The sequence below is a fragment of the Emys orbicularis genome, chromosome 4 (genome assembly GCF_028017835.1).
Source record: "Emys orbicularis isolate rEmyOrb1 chromosome 4, rEmyOrb1.hap1, whole genome shotgun sequence".
NCBI lineage: Eukaryota > Metazoa > Chordata > Testudines > Emydidae > Emys > Emys orbicularis.
Genome location: NC_088686.1, coordinates 128715052 through 128739830, shown reverse-complemented (window position 1 = coordinate 128739830; position 24779 = coordinate 128715052). Strand labels below are relative to the sequence as shown.

Genomic DNA, 24779 nt, shown 5'->3' with positions numbered 1-24779 from the left:
TTTCTCTTTGGTATAGAACAGAAATCGTGAATGCTGGCCTGGGCTTGACACTTGGTGATCAGTTGGGTTAAAAGTTGCAGTGAAAGCAAAAATAGTTACAATGGGATATATTTATTAGGCATCAGGTTATGCTTAGGCCAATGTTGATTGTTGATAGGATAGTGCTTGTGGATTCTGCTTTCATCTCCAGTGCGTTCTGTACAGACAGGAAATATCTCACTCTTCTAGTTTCGCTGGCATTCATGGGAGTGAAACCCATGAAGCTATACCCCAACATAGTTGACACTTATGAAGCTGGTTTACATTAACTTTAGAAGTTCTGGAACAGAACAAATTTAGAGCAAATTAAAAAACACCCTGTCATGTGTATTGCTATTCTGTAGGCATCACTAATAAAATGGTGATTTTAAATTAATTGAAAGCTTCTTAATCCAGCTGCATTTTGGGAGGTGTGCTTGGCCAGCCCAATGTTGGGTAACGTCCTCTGTGGATGTGAAGTCCGAGCTCTTCCTCCTTGTCTCCCTTTGCTCATAGTCTTTAAGGCCAGAAGGGACCATTATGATCATCTAGTCTGATTTCCTGCATATCACAGTCCACAGATCCTCACCCATCCACACCTGCAATAGGGCCATAACCTCTGGCTGAGTTACTGAAGTCCTCAAATCTTGATTTAAAAACTTCAAGTTACAGAGAATCCATCGCTTACTCAAATCATCCAGTGACCTGTGCCCCACACTACAGAGGAAGGTGAAAAAACCCCCAGGGTTACTGCCAATTTGACCTGGGGGGAGGAGGGGGGGAGGAAATTCCTTCTCAACCCCAAATATGGTGATCAGGTAGACCCTGAGCATGTGGGTGAGCCCCACCAACCAACCTCCTGGGAAAGAATTCTTTGTAATAACTCTGAGCCTTCCCCATCTAGTGTCCATCTCTGGCTACTGAAGATATTTGTTAATAACAGTCGCAGATGGTCCATATGCCATTGTAGGCTACCTCATTGTACCATCCTCTACATAAATTTATCAGACTCAGTCTTGAAAGAGGTTAGGTTTTTGCCCTCACTACTCTTCTTGGAAGGCTGTTCCAGAACTTCACTCCTCTGATGGTTAGAAACCTTGGTTTCAAGCCTAAACTTGTTGATGGGCAGTGTATAGCCCTTTGTTTTTGTTTTTGTGCCATCATTGGGCCTTAAGCACCAGGGAGAGAGAGAAGTTAAGTTATCCCTCTGATAGCAATTATATCTCCCTCTGCCTTCCTCCTTAAGTCTCCTCTTATAAAGTTGGTTTTACTTTCCTCTGATCATCCTAGTAGCCCTTCTCTGCACCTGTTCCAGTTTGAATTCATCTTTCTTGTACATAGGAGACCAGAATTGCACACAGTTTTCCAGATGAGGTCTCACCAGTGCCTTGTATAATGGCAATGACACTTCCCTGTCTCACCTGATGCATCCTAGGATTGTGTTAGCCTTTTTCATGGCTGCATCACATTGGTGGTTCATAGTCATCCTGTGATTAACGAGTCCATCCAGGTCTTTCTCCTGCTCTGTCGCTTGCAACTGATAAGTCCTCAGCTTTTAGCAAAAACTCCTGTTATTAATCCCTAAATGCATGATCTTGCACCCTCCACTATTAAATTTCATCCCATTTCTATTCCTTCAGCTTCAAGGTTGTCCAAATCTTGTATGATATTCCGGTCCTCCAACTTTGTGTCATCTGCCAAATTTATTAGTACACTCCCACTTTTTGTGTCAAGGTCATTAATGAAAATGATAAATAAGGTTGGTCCCAAGATGTTCCACTTGTACTCTCTCTCCAGCCCGATAGTTCACTTTTCAGTATGACCTGTTGTAGTTTCCCCTTTAACCAGTTTCTTACCCACCTTTCGATTCTTGTATTAATCCTCATCTTCACCAATTTAACTAATAATTACCCACATGGAACTGTATCAAATGCTTTACTGAAATCCAGTTAGCTTAGATCTACTGCTTTTTCTTTGTCTAGATTAAAAGTCCTATGTCAAAGAAAGAGATCAGGTTGGGTCTAGCACAATCTGCAGGGGAGGGATAGCTCAGTGGTTTGAGCATTGGCCTGCTTAAAACCAGGGTCATGAGTTCAATCCTTGAGGAGGCCACTTAGGGATCTGGGGCAAAATCAGTACTTGGTCCTGCTAGTGAAGGCAGGGGGCTGGAGTTGATGACCTTTCAGGGTCCCTTCCAGTTCTATGAGATAAGTATATCTCCGTATATTATTATATTATTATTACCTTTTGTAAAACCATGTTGTATTTTATACAAATTACCATTTATCTCTGTCTTTAATTACGCTCTCTTTCAGAATTTGTCCTAACAATCTGCCTACAACTGAGGTCAAACTACTGGGCTTGTAGTTTCCCAGATCACTTCCCCCCCCCCCCCCCCTTTCTTAAATATAGGTACAATAGTTGCAATTACCTAGTCATAAGGTATGAATCCTGAGTTTATGGATTTGTTAAAAATCTTTGCAACTGGGCTTTCAATTTCATGTGCCAGTTCCTTTAATATTCTTGGATGGAGATTATCCCGGCCTCCCGATTTGGTCCCATTAAGCCGTCTGAGTTTGGCTTCCACCTCATATGTGGTAATTTCTACTTCCATTTCCTTGTGGCCGCTCCCCCCAAGATCCCCATTAGCTTTATTGAAAACTGAGGCAAAGTATTCATTTAGCTGTTGGGCCATACCTAGATTATCTTTAATCTTTATGCTGGATTCCCCCGTCTTTTGTTGTTTTCTTTTTATTTATGTGGCTAAAGAACCTTTTATAATTGGTTTTAATTTCCTTTGCAAGATCCAGCTCTGCTTGGCTTTTGGCAGTTCCCACTTTATTCCTACACTTCCAGACTTCCAGGAGGTAGCTTTCCTTGCTAATGCATCCCTTCTTCCATGCCTTGTAGGCTTTCTGCTTTCTCTTAGTAATCTGTTTGAGATGTTTGGTCTGCAACCCTTTGCTTGGGATGCAAGTTACAGATGGTTTCTGCAACTTCGACTTAAAATAGTTCCAAGCCTCCTTCACGTTTGCTGTTGTATACATCAGCTCTGGTCAGAGGGGAGAGCTTACAGATATTTTGGCTCCAAAAGCAGTGGAGACTTTCATGTTAGGAGCATTTTCTGCAAATAAATTAATAGCATTTACTACCCTGTATTTTTGGTTGACCTAGAGAGCTCTCTTTGGTTCTTATGCAGAGCATCTTTTTCTCCATTTCCTGAAGGAGCTATCAGACATTCCAAAAACAATTTGTGTTGGTGCCCAGTGTCTTATTTCAGAAAGAAATTAAAGACCTAACTGTATATCAGTCGTTCGTTGTATGCTGCTCAGCAGCATTAGGAGTGCATACACCATTCCCATGAATGTGGGATTTTTCCACCTAGATGAGCAGTAAACTGCAGGAGTGTATAGGGGATCTGTGATCTTCAGGAATTTAGAACCAGATTTACAGTCCCGCAAACTTAGCCTTTATTTTTTTGAGGGTTTATTGGTTGCCTGAAACCTGGCAAATAATTGGTCTCAAGTTTTGTGGGAAAATTGATTATTTTTCATAAGTTAAAATATGTAAAACATTCCCCTGTGTAAGAAACTCTGGTGTGTGTTACTTTTAATAGAAAGGTTTACTTATGTAGCTTAATACATTGATACCAACAGTTACAAGATTGAAAGGGGCAATATTTGTGCGAAATGACTCTGCATTAACTGGACCAATGTGTCAGATGCCTCTGCCTCCTCTCACTGTGTTAAAGAACTGGCCCACCTGCTCCAGTAAAGATTTTGAACTCTACAGTGGGTTTTGTGGCCTTAAATTATAATGAAAGAAAACACAGAAAAGTTAAATATGAAAAATAACGTTGAAGGGCTTAAATTCACCACTGCGGGAAATTCATAATTAATGTTTAAAGAGCCCAGCTGAGATTGGGACCTCATTGTGCTGGGCACTGCACAGGCAAAGATTAAGAGACAGTCCCTGCCCTAAAGATCGTAGAGTCTAACTAAACCAAACATGGTGTGGGGGGAGTGGCAGAACTCATCAGCAGAATGACAAGTGGCAAACGGCATGGTAATGCCACAATATCTTAAACTCTTTTGAGGGAAGATTTTAAGCGAAACAGAAAAGGAGGGAGAAGAGTCACTGAAGACAGAGAGGCAAATGGTGTAAGAGAGGGGAGATAAGGGAGAGAGATGGGAAGGGAGGAGGCTAGAGTGAGGCAGAGGTGAATTGACCATGGGGGGGAAGCAATCAGCAGAGGGGAGAGACTGCCCAGTAAAGCTGTGAAACAGTCTGATAACATCAGGAGTCCCTGCTGTAGCCACTATCATGTCAGCCTGGGCTGTCCTTAGGCATACGCGCGGCTGCGTAGAAATTTGGGGCACCACTGGGTCTTAGCGTCCACCCTCCAGCCTCTTCCTATCCCTGTTCTGACCCTACCTGCAGGCTCCCACAGCTGGCTGCTGCTCCCTCCTGACTCTTACTCCAGAGGGGAGCTAGTAACTTAAAAGTGAAAAAGCCTTCCAGCCTGCCAGACCTATTAGCACAACATTGAAACTGTTAAAGAGCTATTCAAGTGGTAATGAGGCCATTTAACAGGCATTTGCCAACCCCTAAGTGTATACTGTCAGTTTCAGAATTTACTGACACAAACAGTTGTGCATCACTGTAATATTTACTCAGAACATGTTAGTCTACAGGACCTTAGTTTAAAATTTGCTTTAAAAATATTTCATTAGTGAGTTGGTGTAACAACGTTGCCTCTGGCGGGACACAACTGAGAGTATCAGTTCAGGACAAATTGCTTAGAACAGGGCAGTCACAGCCCCAGGCTGGTGATTCTTCAGCTCTAAGGCACACCAAACCAGCCAAACAGAGGACTTCAGTCTCACCCCACTGGCTAACCTTAAGTCATACAAGCAATTCCCTTAAGACACTCCAGTTTCCCAGTATCACCACCAGTGCCAATCACTATGGGGATGAATGGTTATGAAAACCAATACCCCAGTAAAAGAAAAAAAGTTCTCCCGATCCCAAAGGACCAAGCCCCAGACCCAGGTCAATATACCAGTCAGATCTTACCCACAAATCATGCTGTTGCCAATCCTTTAGAATCTAAAGGTTTATTCATAAAAAGAAAGAAATGTAGATGAGAGCTAGAATTGGTTAAATGAAATCAATTACATACAGTAATGACACAGTTCTTGGTTCAGGCTTGTAGCAGTGATGGAATAAACTGCAGGTTTAAATCAAGTCTCTGGAGTACATCCACAGTTGGGATGGGTCATTCAGTCCTTTGTTCAGAGCTTCATTTTCTAGCAAGGTTCCTTCAGAAGTAAGAAGCAGGATTGAAGACAAGATGGAGGAGATGCAGCAGCCTTTTATAGTCTCTTGCTATGTAGCCTTTGCTTTCTTTGTTCCAAAACAAGCTATCCAGCACATGGCACGGAAAAAACTCAAGAGTTCTGTCCATAGGCATGTCCCTGCATGCCTTACTGAGTCACAAGGTGGATCTGTCTTCTCTCAATGGGTCAGTTGTATAGCTGATGGTCCTTAATGGGCCATCAAGCAGGCTAGGCAGTGCTGACGCCAAATTGTCTGGGGTGTCACCCAGAAGCACAGCACAAGTTTGAAATACAGACAGTATAGAGCCAATACTTATAACTTTAAATACAAAAATGATACATGCATACAGATAGCATAATCATAACCAGAAAACCATAACCTTGTCTTAGGCCTGGTCTACACTAGGCGTTTATGTCGAATTTAGCGCCGTTACATTGAATTAACCCTGCACCCGTCCACACCACGAGGCTATTTAGTTCGACATAGAGGTCTCTTAAATTCGACTTCTGTACTCCTCCCCAACGAGGGGAGTAGCGCTAAATTCGACATGGCCATATCGAATTAGGCTTGGTGTGGATGGAAATCGACGCTAATAGCTCTGGGAGCTATCCCACAGTGCACCACTCTGTTGACGCTCTGGACAGCAGTCCGAGCTCGGATGCTCTGACCAGCCACACAGGAAAAGCCCCGGGAAAATTTGAATTCCTTTTCCTGTCTGGGCAGTTTGAATCTCATTTCCTGTTTGGACATCGTGGCGAGCTCAGCAGCACTGGCAACGATGCAGAGCTCTCCAGCAGAGATGGCCGTGCAATCCCAGAATAGAAAGAGGGCCCCAGCATGAACTGATCGGGAAGTCTTGGATCTCATCGCTGTGTGGGGCGGTGAGTCCGTGCTTTCCGAGCTGCGCTCCAAAAGACGGAATGCAAAGATCTATGAGAAGATCTCTAAAGCCATGGCAGAGAGAGGATACAGCCGGGATGCAACGCAGTGCCGCGTGAAAATCAAGGAGCTGAGACAAGGCTACCAGAAGACCAAAGAGGCAAACGGACGCTCCGGATCCCAGCCCCACACATCCCGTTTCTACGAGGCACTGCATTCCATCCTAGGTGCGGCCGCCACCACTACCCCACCACTGACCGTGGACTCTGAGGATGGGATATTGTCCACGGCCGGTTCCTCGGACATGTTAGCGGACGGGGAAGATGAGGAAGGAGATGAGGAGGACGAGGCAGTCGACAGCGCTTACCAAGCTGATTTCCCTGACAGCCAGGATCTCTTCATCACCCTTACAGAGATCCCCTACCAACCGTCCCCAGCATTTAACCCGGACACAGATTCAGGGGAAGGATCAAGCAGTAAGTGTTTTAAACATCTAAACATTTATTTTTAACAGAACTGGAATATTAACAATAAGAACAATGTGTTTTTCATGATTTGTTTGCCCTAGGCGCTTAACTATTCAGTCCCAACTATTTAAAAAAAATCTAACAGTGTCCGGTTGTGCATGATTCTGCTGCCAAAGACGCTCCACTCTTTAGTCCCTGCCAGTGCAGCTATATTAAAATGTGGTCTATATGTCCGGGGATAGAGCTGAAATCCTCCAGGGACATCTCGAGGAAGTTCTCCTGGAGGTAATTGGAAAGCCTGTTCATCAGGTTCCTGGGGAGAGCGGCCTTATTGGGTCCTCCAAAGTAGGAGACGTTTCCGCGTCAGGAGATCCTCAAGTACTCCGGGATCATAGCCTTGCACAGCATGGCGGCATACGGCCCTGGTCTTTGCAGGCTTTCCCGAAGCATCCTTTCTTTATCGCTGTCTGAGATCCTCATTATTGTGATGTCGCTCATGATGACCTGCTTTGAATTAGGTAGGGGACTGTTAGTATTGGGACTGCTTGCCCGTTCCTTTACAGAACTGTAACCGCCGGTTTACAGCCACGCGGTGGATGCGGGAGAGGCACAGCATACAGGGATCTTTCCCTGGGACAGCCGCGAGGGGGTGGGACAGGGGCAGAGTTCATGTTTGGCCGATTGCTGGCAGCAGAGACTGGCATTGCTTTCAATGTGAAAGGAGGCCAGTGCTACTATTAAAGATTTAAGCAGCCACAAGTCTATGGCTTACCATGTCTGCCTGCTACAGAAATTCCGGTGTCCTGCCCCGCTTCCCAGATCGGCAGTGCAAGACCCCAGGCACTGAAAGCGAGGTCCGAAAATTCGACCTTGTCCTGAGTGCGCATGTGATAGGTGCAGTGCATGGTCTTGTTCACAGAGAAAGACTATGTTCTTTGTTCACAACTACATTTATCTTTAGGAGGAATTCACTACCTTTTTCTCTTTCCCACAGCCACATCTGCGACTGTCTCCCAACCCAGCCTGGCATCACACTCCCAGAGGCTAGCGCACATTAGGCGGAGGAAGAAGAAGACGCGAGAGGACATGTTCTCAGAACTAATGGGCTGCTCCCGAGCCCAGGCAGCCCAGCAGAACCAGTGGAGGGAGAATTTGTCCCAAATGCACCGAACACACATGGAACGTGAGGAGAGGTGGCGGCAGGAAGACCAGCAGGCGACTCAAACGCTGCTTGGACTTATGAGGGAGCAAACGGACACGCTCCGGCGCCTTGTTGATGTTCTGCAGGAACGGAGGCAGGAGGACAGAGCCCCGCTGCAGTCTATCAGTAACCGCCCTCCCCTGCCACCAAGTCCCATACCCCCCTCGCCCAAAGTACAAAGAAGGAGGGGTGGCAGAGTCCATGAAAACTCTCACTCCACCCCTGCAGACTGCTCAAGCACCAGAAGGCTGTCATTCCACAAAATTTGAAAAGTCCTTTCCTTCCCGCCTCACACAAGCCCCCGTCGAAGTTTCACCCCCCAGTTTCATGTGTGGTTGTTAATAAAAAATACGTTTCTGTTCATTACTGTTTCCATCATGTTCTTTTGGAGGAGAGTCTGTCTGAAGGGGGGGGAAGGGGCTTGGTAATTGGACAGGACAGTCACCTTTAGCAGGGTACAGAGGCGGGGGCAGGTCCAGCAGCAGGGCACATACACAGTGCAGTGACTAGTTACCCTGGTCAGTCTGGGAGGTGGTTTTCATGTTCTGGGGGGGGGGTTGCTCTGTGACTTTGTGGCGGGGGAGGGCAGTTACAGATCTTATGCAGCGGTCCTTTTCCTGGATCACAGAGCCACGCAGCAGGGGATCTGTAACCCTCCTCCCCCTGCCATACAGTCACATAGCCCCCACATTCACGCAGTCCCGCTCAGGAGGGCTGGCAGGCTCCGTTGAAACAACCAGTCCACCACTGCGAATCCTGTCATTCCTGGAGTTTAGAAGCATCATTTGCATCAGTACACTACACCCGCTCCCCACCACAGTCTGCGTCCCAGGTTTAAAACATTCCCGCGAAAACAGTAATAAAGACAACGGTGTTAATTAACAAAATAAAACTGATTTTATTTTTTTGGAAGGGGGTGAAGGGGGTATGTAGCTGGATAGGATAGACAACATTAACCGGGTAAAGAAACGGGGGCAGGTTCAGCTTCTCTTTAAACAAACTTAAAAGTCACTGGTTACCCTGCTCACTGAGGAACCTAGCTTTTGAAGCCTCCCGGATGCACAGCACGTCCCGCTGGGCTCTTCTAATCGCCCGGCTGTCTGGCTGGGCGTAATCAGAAGCCAGGCTATTTGCCTCAACCTCCCACCCCGCCATAAAGGTCTCCCCCTTGCTCTCACAGAGATTGTGGAGCACACAGCAAGCTGCTATAACAATGGGGATATTGGTTTCGCTGAGATCACAGAGAGTCAGTAAGCTTCTCCATCTCCCCTTGAGACGGCCAAAAGCACACTCCACCACCATTCTGCACTTGCTCAGCCGGTAGTTGAAGAGTTCTTTTTCAGTGTCCAGGGCGCCAGTATAGGGCTTCATGAGCCAGGGCATTAGCGGGTAGGCTGGGTCCCCGAGGATCACTGTAGGCATCTCCACATCCCCAAGAGTTATTTTGTGGTCCGGGAAGTAAATACCTTCCTACTCTGTGTGGCGTCCGCGCTGTCACTGACCAGAAAAGTGCGCGAACTGATTTCCCGCCGGCGCTTTCAGGGAGGGAGGGAGGGCGGTAGTGACGGACGGATGACGACAATTACCCAAAAGCACCCTCGACACACTTTTTTTACCCAGAAGGCATTGGCGGCTCGACCCAGAATTCCAATGGGCAGCGGGGACTGCGGGAACTGTGGGATAGCTGCCCACAGTGCACCGCTTCCAATGTTGACGCTTTCCCCGTTAGTGTGGACTCACAAAGTCGAATTACTGTCCTTAGTGTGGACACACACGTTCGACTTTGCAATATCGATTCCACATATTCGATTTAAGTGAAATCGAACTACCCTCGTAGTGTAGACATACCCTTAGACACCTTATTTGACCCCCTTTATACAAGGTTTGGTGCCACTACAGGACCTTGGTTGCAACAATGATCTATACCGTCCCAGTTCATGTCAATAACGTCACAGTTGGTGAAGATTATAAAATCACATCTCTAAAAAATCCTTGCATAGATTTTTAGATGCACAATCATCTTTAGCCTTAAATGCTTGGATCTTCAGACATACAGTTTTTTAAATAAATCCTTCAAAAGACCATTCTTCTCTAAAATACATATTTGTAAAAGAAAAAAAAAAAACTTGCTTCCAAAGTCTTCCTGTCCTTTGTCCATCCCTTTCTCCCTTCACCCCCTCTCCGCCCCTGTTGAAGAGAGCCTTTAAAGGGATAACACCCCTTTCCTTCCAGATAGCTGGATAAAGAGTTTCCCTTTCTTTACTTCTGACTATCTGATGAACTAGTTTTAAGAGAACCCTCCAGCAAAATCAGTACCTAGTAAGATATATAATCCTTTGTTATGCCTAAAATCTTTGGAAACATATTTTTTAAAGTTGGTGAAACTTCATAAACATGTGTGATCTCCATAACAATAAACAAAGTAAATTAGTGTTCCCATTTTCTAAAAGCAATGAACATTGTTATGAACACAAACCTCTGTTACTGATTAATTTAAAATAATGTCTTTGTTTCAGTGAGTTAAATATGTAGTAATCTGGAATGATTATGAAGGTTTAAGAGTACATTTAAAATATAAAATCAGCTTAGAAATACTGATGAAGAAAATGTAAAACAGAGAAGAGCTGCATCATGTATTCCATAATATTTAATGTTGTATTCAGCAAGACAGCTGACTCACCCTTACTACAAAGTTTTTTGTAAATAACTCTCTGACAAACTTCAGGGTATATAAAAAAAAACCTGTGACTGACATTTTTAATTCCCAAATTTAGTGCTTTTAATTAAGTACCTTCTGCATATCCAGTCTTCACCTTCTGGCATGCAGTGGAAAACATGCCCCATTTTCTTTAGAAAGAAATTACAGAAGAGTGTGGTGTTTTTTTTGTTCATTTGGGTTCAGGGATTTGGCTGGAAAGGGGTGAGCGGGGAGGGGGAGGGAAGAGAGGAGGGAGACAGTGGGGAGAGGGTGGGGCCTGGGCAGAGTGGGGGCGGGATCTGAGGCAGAGCTGGAGTGGAGTATGGGCAGGGCCACAGGCAGAAGAAGTGGGCTGAGGAGCTAGCCTCCCCAAGCAGCAGCTTCACCCACCCGCCCATGACAGCAGGTAAGAGCGGGTCAGCTCCTGGACACCCAGTGCGCACTGCAGTCTCCTTAGGCAGGGGCCATATTCAGAGCCGAATGCGCCAGCGCCGCACATTCTGTATGAGGGAGTGGGTATAGGGCTCTCTGGGGGGAACTGTGACTCTCCGCCACCGTGAGGCGGGCCGGGTGGCTCGGTATCCTTGCTGCCTTGTGTTCCTCCCCTCCCCCCCCCCCCCCCCCGCTACCTCCCCGGACTGTGAGCCCAGGCTGCCATCGGGTATAGGGGCACCAGTTTACTAATACTACGTAGTACCCCATAAATCCTAAGGATGGCCCTGATGTCAGCAGCACTGTCTTGGAACTTCTGTCTTCCCCACAACTACATGGTTGTGGGGCTGGGTGGTTCCACATAGGTCTCAGTGGAGGAGGAGTCTCCTCTGCATAGCTCTTGCCCAAAGGGTGCTTTGGGTGGAGGAATAACTCTGACTGGGTCCCCAAGGTTTGCCTGTTTGTAGAAATGCAAAACCAGGAAGGACCAAGTTAGTGCTGATTACTGGTTAGATAGTGAAGGTGAGTCCGTGACAGAGATGATGAAACAACTTGAGAAACTAAATTGCACTATGTCACCAGATCAGGATGGTGCTGAAAGAGGCTTAATTAAAAGAAGCCACTCTCCAGTTGACTCGCTGTTAACATTAACTGAATTGTGTTCGTCTAGCCTGACCTTGTGTATAACATAGGCCATAAAACTTCCCCCCAAAAAATTCTTAGTGAGTATCTTTTAGAAAAACATCCAACCTCAATTTAAAAATTGCCAGTGATGGAGAATCCACCATGACCATTGGTAAATTGTTCTGATGGTTAATTATGCTGACTGTTGAAAAATACATGCCTTATTTCCTGTCTGAATTTTTAGACTCATAGAATACCAGAGTTAGAAGGGACCTCAGGAGGTCATCTAGTCTAACCCCCTGTTCAAAGTAGGACCAATTCCCAGACAGATTTTTTCCCCAGATCCCTAAATGGCCCCTTCAAGGATTGAACTCACGATGCTGAGTTTAGCAGGCCAATGCTCAAACCACTGAGCTATCCCTCCCCCATCTAGCACAATCTGCAGGGGAGGGATAGCCATTTAATTTCTAGCCATTGGCTTGATCTCTTTCTCTGCTAGATTGAAGAGCCCATTATTTGTTACCCATGTAGGTACTTACAGGCTGTGATCAAGTCACTCCTTAACCTTCTTTTTGTTAAGCTAAATAGATTGAGTTCCTTGAGTCTGTTACTGTAAGGCATGTTTCCTAATCCGTTAATCATTCTTGTGGTTCTTATCTGAACCCCCTTCAGTTTCAGTATCCTTCTTTCTGTGGGCACCAGAACTGGACACAGTATTCCAGCAGCAGTCACATCAGTGCCAAGTATAGAGGTAAAATAACCATTCTACTCCTACTCGAGATTTCCCTGTTTATGCATCCACAGATTGTATTAGCCCAGGGGTCTCAAACTCAAATTACCTTAGGGCCAGTGCCAGTCCTCAAATCCTCCCAGCAGGCCAATAATGTCACTGAAGATTGTGTTCATGCCACCTCCCAGCCTGTTTCCTACCTTTTTCCCTCACTCCCTTGGCCTCATGCTGCCCCGGCTGACTCTGCCCGGCGATTAGTGACGCTGCCTCCATGGCTGACCTTGCCCAGCGACTAGTGATGGTATCTCTGTCCCTCTCCCACAGCCAATGGGAGCTGCGGGGGGGGGGGAATTGGCGTCTGCAGCTGACAGCCGGCAGCGTGGCTGCATTGTTCTCTCCTCCACGGCTCCACCAGCAACAGCAGGGATAGGGAACCGTTTGCAGGGAGCCGAGCTGCCTGAGTTGAATGACATCAGGATGGAACAATGTTGTGAATCTCTCCTGCCCGCTCCCCTCCTGCCCCCCCGGGCCACGAGGGCCGAATGAAAGAACTTTTTAAAAAGTTTCCATGGGCCGCAGTGGGGAGGTTCTCGGGCCACAGATGGCCTGCGGGCCGGGACTTTGAGACCCCTGTATTAGCTGCTTTAGCCTTAGAGTTACACTAGGAGCATATGTTCTTCTTCAAGTGGTTGCTCATGTGCATTCCAATAGGTGTGTGTGTGTGCCGCGTGCATGATCGTCGGAAGGTTTTTCCCCTAGCGATACCCATCGGGTCGGCCGTGGAGACCCCTGGAATGGCGCCTTTATGGCAGTGTATATAGGTCCCTGCCGACCCGCCGCCTGCTCAGTTCCTTCTTACTGCCAGTGATGGTCATTGGAGCAGCTCAGTCTCTTTCATTCCCAAGTGCCTATCTAGTGGTTCCCTTTTCTTAGTTGTTAGTTCGTTATATAGTAGTTTGTAGTTAGTTGGACTTACTTTGGGGGGCTTCCGCCCCACTCTAGCTTCCTCAGGCACCGTGGCATGCCTTGGTCTCAGGGGTTTAAGGCATGTGAGAGGTGTGCGAAACCTATGCCCACAGGCGATCCGCATGCTGCCTGTCTCAAGTGCCTAGGAGAAGGCCATCAGACAGATAAGTGCCCAATTTTCAGGAGTTTCAAACCCAGGACTAAGAGCGGGACTATCGTTTGAAGCTCCTCCTGATGGAGTCGGCCCTCCGTCCACGGCCGGCACCAGAAGCGGCACCGGAATCATCGGTAATATCAGAACCCAAGACCTACGGCCCCACACAGAACTATCGCTGCATATCAACGTGAGGGAGCTGAGGGTGGTTCGTCTGGCATGCCAAGCGTTCCAGGCCCGCCTGCAGGATGCACGTGTGTCAGTGCTGACGGACAACACTGCAGCGATGTTCTATATAAACAACAGGGTGGTGCTCGCTCCTCTCCCCTGTGCCAGGAAGCCCTCGAGCTGTGGGATTTTTGTATCGCCCACTCAATACACCTAGAGGCATCCCATCTTCGGGGAGCGCAAAACCAACTAGTCAATTGCCTCAGCCATTCATTTCACGGTCACGAATGGTCCCTCAGGCTCTCCCTACATAGACCTGTTCGCAACGCGGAGCAACAGGAAATGCCAGCAGTTCTGTCCTTTCCTGAACCACAGCCCAGGCTCCATCGCGGACGCCTTTCACTTTTCATGGATGAGTCACCTGCTGTATGCGTTCCCGCCCTTCCCTCTCATACACAATGTCCTCCTCAAGACTCGCAGGGGCGGGGCTTCCTTGATCCTCATAGCGCCAGTGTGGCCCCGCCAGCACTGGTTCACCATGTTGATGAACCTCTCACTGGACAGGCCAGCGGCGCTTCCTGTATGCCCGATCCTAATCACACAGGACCACGGCTGTCTGCAACACCCAAATCTGGAGTCCCTCCACCTCACGGCGTGGAAACTCCATGGCTGAACTCTTGAGCTTCAATGTTCGGACCCAGTGAGGGAGGTCCTGCTGGGAAGTAGGAAACCCTCCACTCAAGCCACGTACCTGGCAAAGTGGAAGTGTTTTTCCATCTGGTCTCGACAAAGAGGAACCGAACCGCAGCTAGCGTCAATTCCCCTTGTTTTGGACTACCTGTTATACCTTAAGCAGCAGGGGTTAGCAATATCATTTCTCAGGGTACACCTTGCTTCCATTTCGGCTTTTCACCCAGGGGCAGCGGGTGGGTCAGTCTTCGGTAATCCCATGGTGGGCAGGTTTATCAAGGGCTTAGACAGACTTTATCCCCAGGTACGACGGCCCGTTTCCCAGTGGGACCTTAACCTAGTCCTATTCGCACTCATGGGGCCCCCTTTCGAGCCCATGGCAACCAGCCCTCTGTCCTACCTCTCCTGGAAGGTGGCCTTTCTGGTGGTCATAACCTCGGCCAGAAGGATATCTGAGCTCAGAGCGCGGATATCCGAGCTCAGAGCGCTGACTTCTGAGCCCCCCATACGGTATTTTATAAAGACAAGGTGCAGCTGTGCCCTCACCCTGCGTTTCTGCCAAAGGTAGTCTCCCAGTTTCATGTGAACCAAGACATATTTTTACCTGTGGTCTTCCCTAAGCCTCATGCCAGTAACAGAGAGTGCATGTTCCAGTCCCTGGATGTTAGGCCTGCCCTAGCATTCTACATTGAGCGATAAAGCCATTTCGTAAGTCACCGCAGCTCTTCATTGCAATCGCAGAAAGGATGAGGGGGCTCCCGATCTCGTCTGAGCGCATTTCATCATGGATCACGTCCTGTATCAGGACTTGCTATGACCTGGCAAAACTTTCAGCCCCTCCGCTTACGACACACTCCACGAGAGCTCAGGTGTAGTCCACAGCGTTCCTGACGCAGGTCCCTATCCAGGACATATGCAAGGCAGCAACATGGTCTTCCATCCACACCTTCACGTCACACTGCGCCATTACCCAGCAGGTGAGGGATGATGCAGCCTTTGGCAGGGCAGGCCTGCACTCAGCAACCAGGTGAACTCCAACCCCTCCCCCAGGGAAACTGCTTGGAAGTCACCTATTGGAATGCACATGAGCAATCACTCGAAGAAGAAAAAATGGTTACCTACCTCTCGTAATTGTTGTTTTTCGAGATGTGTTGCTCATGTCCATTCCAATTCCTGCCCGACTCCCCTCTGTCGGAGTGTTCTGGCAAGAAGGAACTGAGCAGGAGGCGGGTCAGCAGGGACCTATATACACTGCCATAAAAGCGCCACTCCAGGGGTCTCCACAGCCGACCTGATGGGTACCGCTAGGAGAAAAACCTTCAGATGATCGTGCACGCAGTGCGCGCACACACCTATTGGAATGGACATGAGCAACACATCTTGAAGAACAACAGTTACGAGAGACAGGTAACCGTTTCAAAAGATGATTATCATGACCCCCAAATCTGCTTGAGTCATTACTTCCAAGGATAGAGTCCCCATCCTATAAGTATGGCCCACAGTCTTTGTTCCTATATGTATACATTCACATTTAGCCACATTAAAATGCATGTTGTTTGCTTGCAACCAGCTTACCAAGTGATCTAGATTGTACAGTATTAGTGACCTGTCCTCTTCATTATTTACCACTCTCCCAATTTTTGTGTTATCTGCAAACTTTATAAGTGATGATTTTATGGAATTCTGGAGCTGGTCATCGGAAGTCAGAGAGGAGGTCTGGCGGTTTGTAACCACTAGGGAAAATGATCTTGAATGTTTGTGGATCAAAGTTCTAACAGATAAAACATAACATGGAGTATTAGTTGGTGTCTGCTACAGACCCATAATTCACACTAGGGAACAGAATGGTGCTCTCCTTATGAATCTATCCAGATCTAATGCATCCAAGGGTGCTGAGGGAGTTGGCTGATGTGATTCCAGAGCCATTGGCTATTATCTTTGAAAATTTGTGGCAATCGGGGGAGGTCCCAGACGATTAGAAAAAGGCAAATATAGCACCCATATTTAAAAAAGGGAAGAAAGAGAACGCGGGGAGCTACAGACCGGTCAGCCTCACTTCAGTCCCTGGCAAAATCATGGAGCAGGTCCTCAAGGAATCCATTTTGAAGCACTTGGAGAGAAAGATCAGGAACAGTCAACATGGGTTCACCAAGTGCAAGTCATGCCTGACCAACCTGATTGCCTTCTATGATGAGATAACTTGCTCTGTGGATATGGGGAAAGCGGTGGATGTGATATATCTTGACTTTAGCAAAGTTTTGATACGGTCTCCCACAGTATTCTTGCCAGCAATTTAAAGAAGTATGGATTGGATGAATGGACTATAAGGTGGATAGAAAGCGGGCTAGATTGTTGGGCTCAACAGGTAGTGATCAACGGCTCAATGTCTAGTTGGCAGCTGTATCTATTTGGCGCTGGTGAGGCCACATCTGGAGTATTGTGTCCAGTTTTGGTCCCCCCACTACAGAAGGGATGTGGACAAATTGGAGAGAGTCCAGCAGAGGGCAACGAAAATGATTAAGGGGCTGGGACACATGACTTACGAGGAGAGGCTGAGGGAACTGGGGTTATTTAGTCTGCAGAAGAGAAGAGTGAGGGGGGATTTGATAGCAGCCTTCAACTACCTGAAGTGGGGTTCCAAAGAGGATGGAGCCAGACTGTTCTCAGTGGTGGCAGATGACAGAGCAAGGAGCAGTGGTCTCAAGTTGCAGTGGGGGAGGTCTAGGTTGGATATTAGGAAACACTATTTCACTAGGAGGGTGGTGAAGCACTGGAATGGGTTACCTAGGGAGGTGGTGGAATCTCCATCCTTAGAGGTTTTTAAGGCCCGGCTTGACAAAGCCCTGGCTGGGATGATTTAATTGGTGTTGGTCTTGCTTTGAGCAAGGGATTGGACTAGATGACCTTCTGAGGTCTCTTCCAACCCTAATATTCTATTCTATGATTCTATCTATAATGTGTAGGAGAAAACGCTGTATGATCATGTGGGACTTCAGTTTGAGTGACATGTGCTGGAAGTCTCATGCTGTCAATACTGAAACATCTTTGGAATTTCTAAACATTATAGTTGTCAATATCCTAACTCAAAAAGTGTTGCAGCCAACATGGGGGAATTCTTTGTTAGACCTTGTCTTGTCTTGATAAATAAAGAGGAACTGATCATAGAACTAAAAATAAATGGGTACCTTAAGTACAAGTGATCATAAGTTCATCACATTTATAATTAAAGATTAAAGTTCAAACCAGTAAAATACACACGCGCACGCACGCACACACACTCTTAGTGTTTTAATAGGGTCAAGTTTACAAAGTTGAAAATATTTATAAGATATGTCAGCTGGGAGGAAGAATTTAATCAGAAAAATATAAATGATAATTGGGAATCATTTAAGAACACATTACAGGATGCCCCAAAAACTAAAATCCTATAACTGAAGAAGAAGGCCATGCTGGTTAAAAAACTGACCTGGTTTAGAGATGAAGTAAAGACAGCTTTTAAAAAATAAATGTATAACCAATGGAAGAAAGGGGAAATTTGCTAATCATAATATGAGAGGTCAAGTCCTGGCATCGATGGAAACCTGTTTAAGAAAAAGGAAGCAAAGTACAAGAAAAAGTGCCAATTTTTGTCATGATGCAAGGTTAATAGTGGGGTGCCATGCGGATCAGCACTAGGACTAGTATGCTATATATTTATGCTCCAAAGGAGGAGGTGACAGTGAGATGACAGAACGTATTGACCTAACATTTTTGGTTTGTCAACACTAGCGAGGATTATGAGGAATTCCAGAAGGACCCAGCCGAATTAACTCAACCCAACTCATGGCTATGCAATGAGAAATTAAGTTCAGTATGGGGAATTACTCGGTAACATTCACTGGAAAGAACAGTTCAGGCTCTGTATGCATGCTGCTGGCTTCTGAATTAGTTATGTCTTCAGTAGGTGCCAAGAGAAAATCTTGATATCTGTGCGCAGCTCAGTGAAGATGTGCTCAGTGTATAGTAGCCACCAAAACATCGAATATCATGTTAGAGTTTATCAAGGCAGTGATAGAAAATACTATCACTTGTACCCTTCTCCCCTCTTGGAGGATCACCCCCAGCTGGGGTTCAGGTGACAGTCAATCTGTTTGCACAGAAAACCCCCAACTGTTCCATTGCCAGTATGTAAAGTTCTCTCTCACACCCTTCTTCCTGCCAAAGAATGGCCATGTAACCAGATGATAGCCCATGATAATCTATTTGATTATACTGATACCTGGCCGGGACATCAGTGTGTCTTTTGTCTCTAAAAAGCTGGTTTGGGCCTGCTTTTCTAACTTTGGAACGTGTCACAGCAATGTTATACAGTAGAATCGTATAACCTTACAGACAATGTTGATACACAGATTTTACCAGAACAATAATGTTCAGCACATTGAGTTTTGAAATGAGAACTCACAAGGCATACTTTGTATAAAATTTATCATGGTCTTGTAAAAAGGATAAATATAGGGGTACAGTCTGTCACAATGGGCTATTACAGAAACTTGAGGGCAGGTTCTCACCTGGAACGTTATGTTCAGTTTTGCTCATCACAAATCAAGCAGAGAAATAATTAATAGAAAAGGTCTACAGAAGAAGAAGAAGAAGAAAACTGATAATCTATCACAGAACATTCAATTCAATAAGAGCTGAAAAAAGACTACCATTACTTAGTTTTCAGAGTAGGTGGGAAAAAAGAGAAATGCTCACTACTGTAATGAACTTCTAGTTATCCATTCCCAATAATACAAGCATAAAAGGCCATTCAGAATTAAAAACTGGCAAATTTAAAATTGATGCAGTGGAAGAATTGTCTTACACAATTAACCTGTAGAGTGCACTGCTGCAAGAAACTATTGAAATAAATCACTTCAGGCTTGGCTTGAAAATGTAACAGACACCTACTAGCTGGACAACTATATCTACCAACCAGAAAATATTTCTGTCTTTCTCTTTATCTAATGCCAGCTAACAGACACCTTAATAAGAAATTAGCAAACAAAATCTCTGTATAGTGAATCATAGAATATCAGGGTTGGAAGGGACCTCAGGAGGTCATCTAGTCCAACCCCCGGCTCAAAGCAGGACCAATCCCCAACTAAATCATCCCAGCCAGGGCTTTGTCAAGCCTGACCTTAAAAACCTCTAAGGAAGGAGATTCCACCACCTCCCTAGGTAACCCATTCCAGTGCTTCACCACCCTCCTAGTGAAAAAGTTTTTCCTAATATCCAACCTAAACCTCCCCCACTGCAACTTGAGACCATTACTCCTTGTTCTGTCATCTGGTACCACTGAGAACAGTCTAGATCAGGGGTCGGCAACCTACGGCACGCGTGCCAAACACGGCACACGAGCCGATTCTGAGTGGCACGCTGCCTGTCCAGTGAGAGGAGGAGGGGCGGAGGGGCCGGAAAGCGCCATGCTGGGGGGAGGAGGGAAGCTTGGCTGCCGCAGGACCAAGCTTCTGCCTCCTGCCCCTGCAGGGGAGAGTGGTGGTGGGGGTCCCTGGCCCCCCGCCCCACTCAGCCCCCCCCGCCCACCGCTGTCCCCTGCGGGGGCAGGAGGCAGAAGCTTGGTCCTGCGGCAGCCAAGCTTCCCTCCTCCCCCGCTTCTTCCCACAGCTTGGTGCATTCCGGCCCCTCCTCCTCCTCCTCTCCCTGCCGGCGACGGCCCTTGCGAGGGGGAGCGGAGCAGAGCAGAGCCGAGCGGCAGCATGCTCCCTGCTCCGTAGAGGACGCAGAGAGGGGTACGGACGGAGCCTGGGGGAAGGGGGTGGAACAGGGCATATCCCTCCCAGCCCCCTGCCATGAGCCACTCAGGGCAGGGGGCTGGGAGCACCCCCACGAGCCAAGCACCCCAGCCTTCTGCCCTGCACCCCCCACCCCCCCCAGCCCTCTGCCCTGACCTCCCCCCAACACCCAGCCTTCTGCCCTGCACCTCCACACCCCCCCCAGCCCTCTGCCCTGCACCTCCACACACCCCCCAGCCCTCTGCCCTGCTTCCCCCCCACACCCAGCCTTCTGCCCTGCACCTCCACACCCCCCCAGCCCTCTGCCCTGACCTCGAGTTGCCCCCACACACCCTCCAGCCATCTGCCCTGCACCCCCACACACCCTCCAGCCCTCTGCCCTGACCTCCCCCCAACACCCAGCCTTCTTCCCTGCACCTCCACACCCCCCCAGCCCTCTGCCCTGACCTCCCCCCAACACCCAGTCTTCTGCCCTGCACCCCCACACCCAGCCCTCTGCCCTGCACCTCCACACCCCCCCAGCCCTCTGCCCTGCTCCCCCCCACACCCAGCCCTCTGCCCTGTACCTCCACCCCCCCCAGCCCTCTGCCCTGCTCCCCCCCACACCCAGCCTTCTGCCCTGCACCTCCACACCCCCCCAGCCCTCTGCCCTGCTCCCCCCCCCAGCTTTCTGCCCTGACCTCGAGTCACCCCCACACACACTCCAGCCATCTGCCCTGCACCCCCACACCCCTCCCAGCCCTCTGCCCTGACCTCCCCCCAACACCCAGCCTTCTGCCCTGCACCTCCACACACACCCCAGCCCTCTGCCCTGCACCCCCCCCACACCCAGCCCTCTGCCCTGCACCTCCACACACCCCCAGCCCTCTGCCCTGCTCCCCCCCCACACCCAGCCCTCTGCCCTGTACCTCCACACCCCCCAGCCCTCTGCCCTGCTCCCCCCCACACCCAGCCTTCTGCCCTGCACCTCCACACACCCCCAGCCCTCTGCCCTACTCCCCCCCCACACACCCAGCCTTCTGCCCTGACCTCGAGTCACCCCCACACACCCTCCAGCCATCTGCCCTGACCTCCCCCCAACACCCAGCCTTCTGCCCTGCACCTCCACACACACCCCAGCCCTCTGCCCTGCACCCCCCCACACACCCAGCCTTCTGCCCTGCACCTCCACACCGCCCCCAGCCCTCTGCCCTGACCTCGAGTCGCCCCACTCAGCCCGCTGCAGGCCTAGGTGAACAGAACCCCAGGCTGGAAGCGGGCTGAGCAGGCTGGTGGCGTAAGATCAGCATTTTAATTTAATTTTAAAGGAAGCTTCTTAAACATTTTGAAAACCTTGTTTACTTTACATACAACAATAGTTTAGTTATATAATATAGACTTATAGAGCGAGACCTTCTAAAAAACGTTAACATGTATTACCGGCACGCGAAACCTTAAATTAAAGTGAATAAATGAAGACTCGGCACACCACTTCTGAAAGGTTGCCTACCCCTGGTCTAGATCCATCCTCTTAGGAACCCCCTTTCAGGTAGTTGAAAGCAGCTATCAAATCCCCCCTCATTCTTCTCTTCTGCAGACTAAACAATCCCAGTTCCCTCAGCCTCTCCTCGTAAGTCATGTGCTCCAGCCCCCTAATCATTTTTGTTGCCCTGCGCTGGACTCTTTCCAATTTTTCCACATCCTTCTTGTTGTGTGGGGCCCAAATCTGGACACAGTACTCCAGATGAGGCCTCACCAATGTTGAATAGAGGGGAATGATCACATCCCTTGATCTGCTGGCAGTGCCCCTACTTATACAGCCCAAAATGCCGTTAGCCTTCTTGGCAACAAGGGCACACTGTTGACTCATATCCAGCTTCTCGTCCACTGTAACCCCTAGGTCCTTTTCTGCAGAATTGCTGCTTAGCCATTCGTTCCCTAGTGTGTAGCAGTGCATGGAATTCTTCCGTCCTAAGTGCAGGACTCTGCACTTGTCCTTATTGAACCTCATCAGATTTCTTTTGGCCCAATCCTCTAATTTGTCTATTTCCCTCTGTATCCTATCCCTACCCTCCAGCGTATCTACCACGCCTCCCAGTTTAGTGTAATCTGCAAACTTACTGAGGGTGCAGTCCACACCATCCTCCAGATCATTAATGAAGATACTGAACAAAACTGGCCCCAGGACCGACCCTTGGGGCACTCCGCTTGATACTGGCTGCCAACTAGACATTGAGCCGTTGATCACTACCCGTTGAACCCGATGATCTAGCCCGCTTTCCATCCACCTTATAGTCCATTCATCCAATCCATACTTCTTTAAATTGCTGGCAAGAGTACTGTGGGAGACCGTATCAAAACTTTGCTGAAGTCAAGGTATATCACATCCACTGCTTTCCCCTCATCCACAGAGCCAGTTATCTCGTCATAGAAGGCAATTAGGTTAGTCAGGCATGACTTGCCCTTGGTGAATCCATGCTGACTGTTCCTGAACACTTTCCTCTAAGTGCTTCAGAATTGATTCCTTGAGGACCTGCTCCATGATTTTTCCAGGGACTGAGGTGAGGCTGACTGGCCTGTAGTTCCCCGGATTCTTCTTCTTCCCTTTTTTAAAGATGGGCACTACATTAGCCTTTTTCCAGTCATCTGGGACCTAAGGTTGTATTAGGACACTCCCTACCCAACCAAATTCTTGAAGCAGGAAAAGAACAAGTTAAAGGAAAACGCTCCAGCATTCTTTGCCACCTTCATGTCACCTACAATGCTGTTGCTAACACACTCCAAAAGTTATTCACTTCCATTGGCACCAGGTACCAAATTGCTACATGTATCCCAGTGTCTTCCCTCTCGCTCTGTCATGCAGTCTTAACACAATCTTCCGTTCTCTTGGATCAACAGATCAGTGCACCAACCAGTCTATCACATATAGTCAATCCATTTGCAAAGTTATTCAGCTTGGACAACAGAAAGAAATGCAGAAAGGAAACCTAGCATAATTAGTGACAAGTAGTTGTATTTTTAAAATTCCTTCATTTTCAGTAATCCATGGTGCAATATTGGTAATGTAGGTTCTTCTTCGAGTGCTTGCTCATATCGATTCCAATTAGGTGTGCGAGCGCTGCGAGCACGATCGTCGGAAGATTTTTACCCTAGCAACACTCGGTGGGTCGGCTGAGGCGCCCCCTGGAGGGGCGCTTTTATGGCGCCGGATATATGCCCCGGCCGACCCAGCACCCTCTCAGTTCCTTCTTACCGCCCGTGACAGTCGTTGGAACTGTGGAGCGCGGCTTAGCTGATTGCCACTTCCCTAGCTTTTAGGTCATTTATAGTTGTAGATAGTTTTTATAGAGTAGTTATTAGTTTCTAGTTGTAGTTAATAGTTGTTATTGTTGTTAGTGTAAATAGTAATTGGGGGTAAGGGGCTTCTCCCCTTCCCTCCTTCCCGGTACCCGGGCTCATGCCTAGGTCTCCGGGTTTCAAACCGTGCTCGGCCTGCCTTAAGCCGATGCCTACGGGAGACCCCCACGACTCCTTTTTGAAGTGCGTGGGGGAATCCCATCAATCAGATAAGTGCTGCATTTGTAAGGCATTCAAGCCTCGGACTAAGAAGGAGCGGGACTTTCACTTGAAACAGCTCCTTATGGAAGCGGCACTTAGCCCGATGTCCTCGGCTCTGCGTCGAGACCCAGCGCCGACCCTGTCGGTCCGAAGTGCGCCTCCGGCACCGGAAGCAACAGCTTCACGTCCCGGCATCAGCAAAGACTCCTGGCACTGGGCATCTCCGGCACCTCTACCAGTGCGGCACCACTCGCTGTCTCCGGGACCCAAGAAGCAGCACAAATAACCTGCTGCTCCTTTGCAGTTGCCGGCACCGCCTGTGCCTCCCTCGGAGCCGCGTTCCATGCTAGACCACCCCGCGAAGGCTCCAACTCCGGCACCGTTGATTCCGGTGTCACTAGCGCCGTTGAGTCCAGCGCATGTAAGCTCCCCGGTGCGTACTTTCTCTACGGCACGTGACCTGATTGCGCTCACTGAGCCAAGACCGTCGCAACCTTCGGTACCACCGGTATGGGCTGTTCCCTCGAAAGGAAAGCCCTCCATGATGCGCCCTCCGTCACAGAGCGAGACGGGACAGCACCGATTCCGGTCCCAATCCCGGTCACGGTCCCGGTCCCGATCCAGACGCTGGTCTCGTCCATGGCACCGCTTGCAGTCCTGCCACCAGTCACCATCTCGGCGCCGGTCACGCTCGCGGCACCGCTCCGCCTCACGAAGATCTTCTTCCCGGTACGGTCGGTACCGGTCCAGATCCCGGCACCGGTCTACTCAGAGTCGATCCCGGCACCGTTCCGCCCATAGATCTTTGTCGAGGTCCAGATCTGCCTCCCGGCACCGATATGACTGCCGGTCCCGATCCAGGTCGCGGTACCGCTTGAGACCACGGTGCGGGGCGACAACACAAGACAGGGCGACCCAGCATGCGCGATCGGCTCCACCTTGGCCGTCCCGTCCCACCCCGAGGTCGTCCCAGGCAGAAAGTGGCTACCATGTCCAGGACCAGGATGCGGACGGTGCTAGCCAATGGCATGATGAGGGGCAGGATCCTGGTCAGGGACCTCCGCAATGGTCCTTTTGGACCCCTTGGGCATACTATCAGGT

General features: G+C 48.6%; 1 protein-coding gene across 1 annotated transcript in view; it reads left to right on the top strand.

Moving 5' to 3' along the window:
* The window catches only part of KLHL12 (kelch like family member 12), an 88913-nt gene that overhangs the window by 15508 nt on the left and 48626 nt on the right, over positions 1-24779 (top strand). The window lies entirely within an intron of this gene.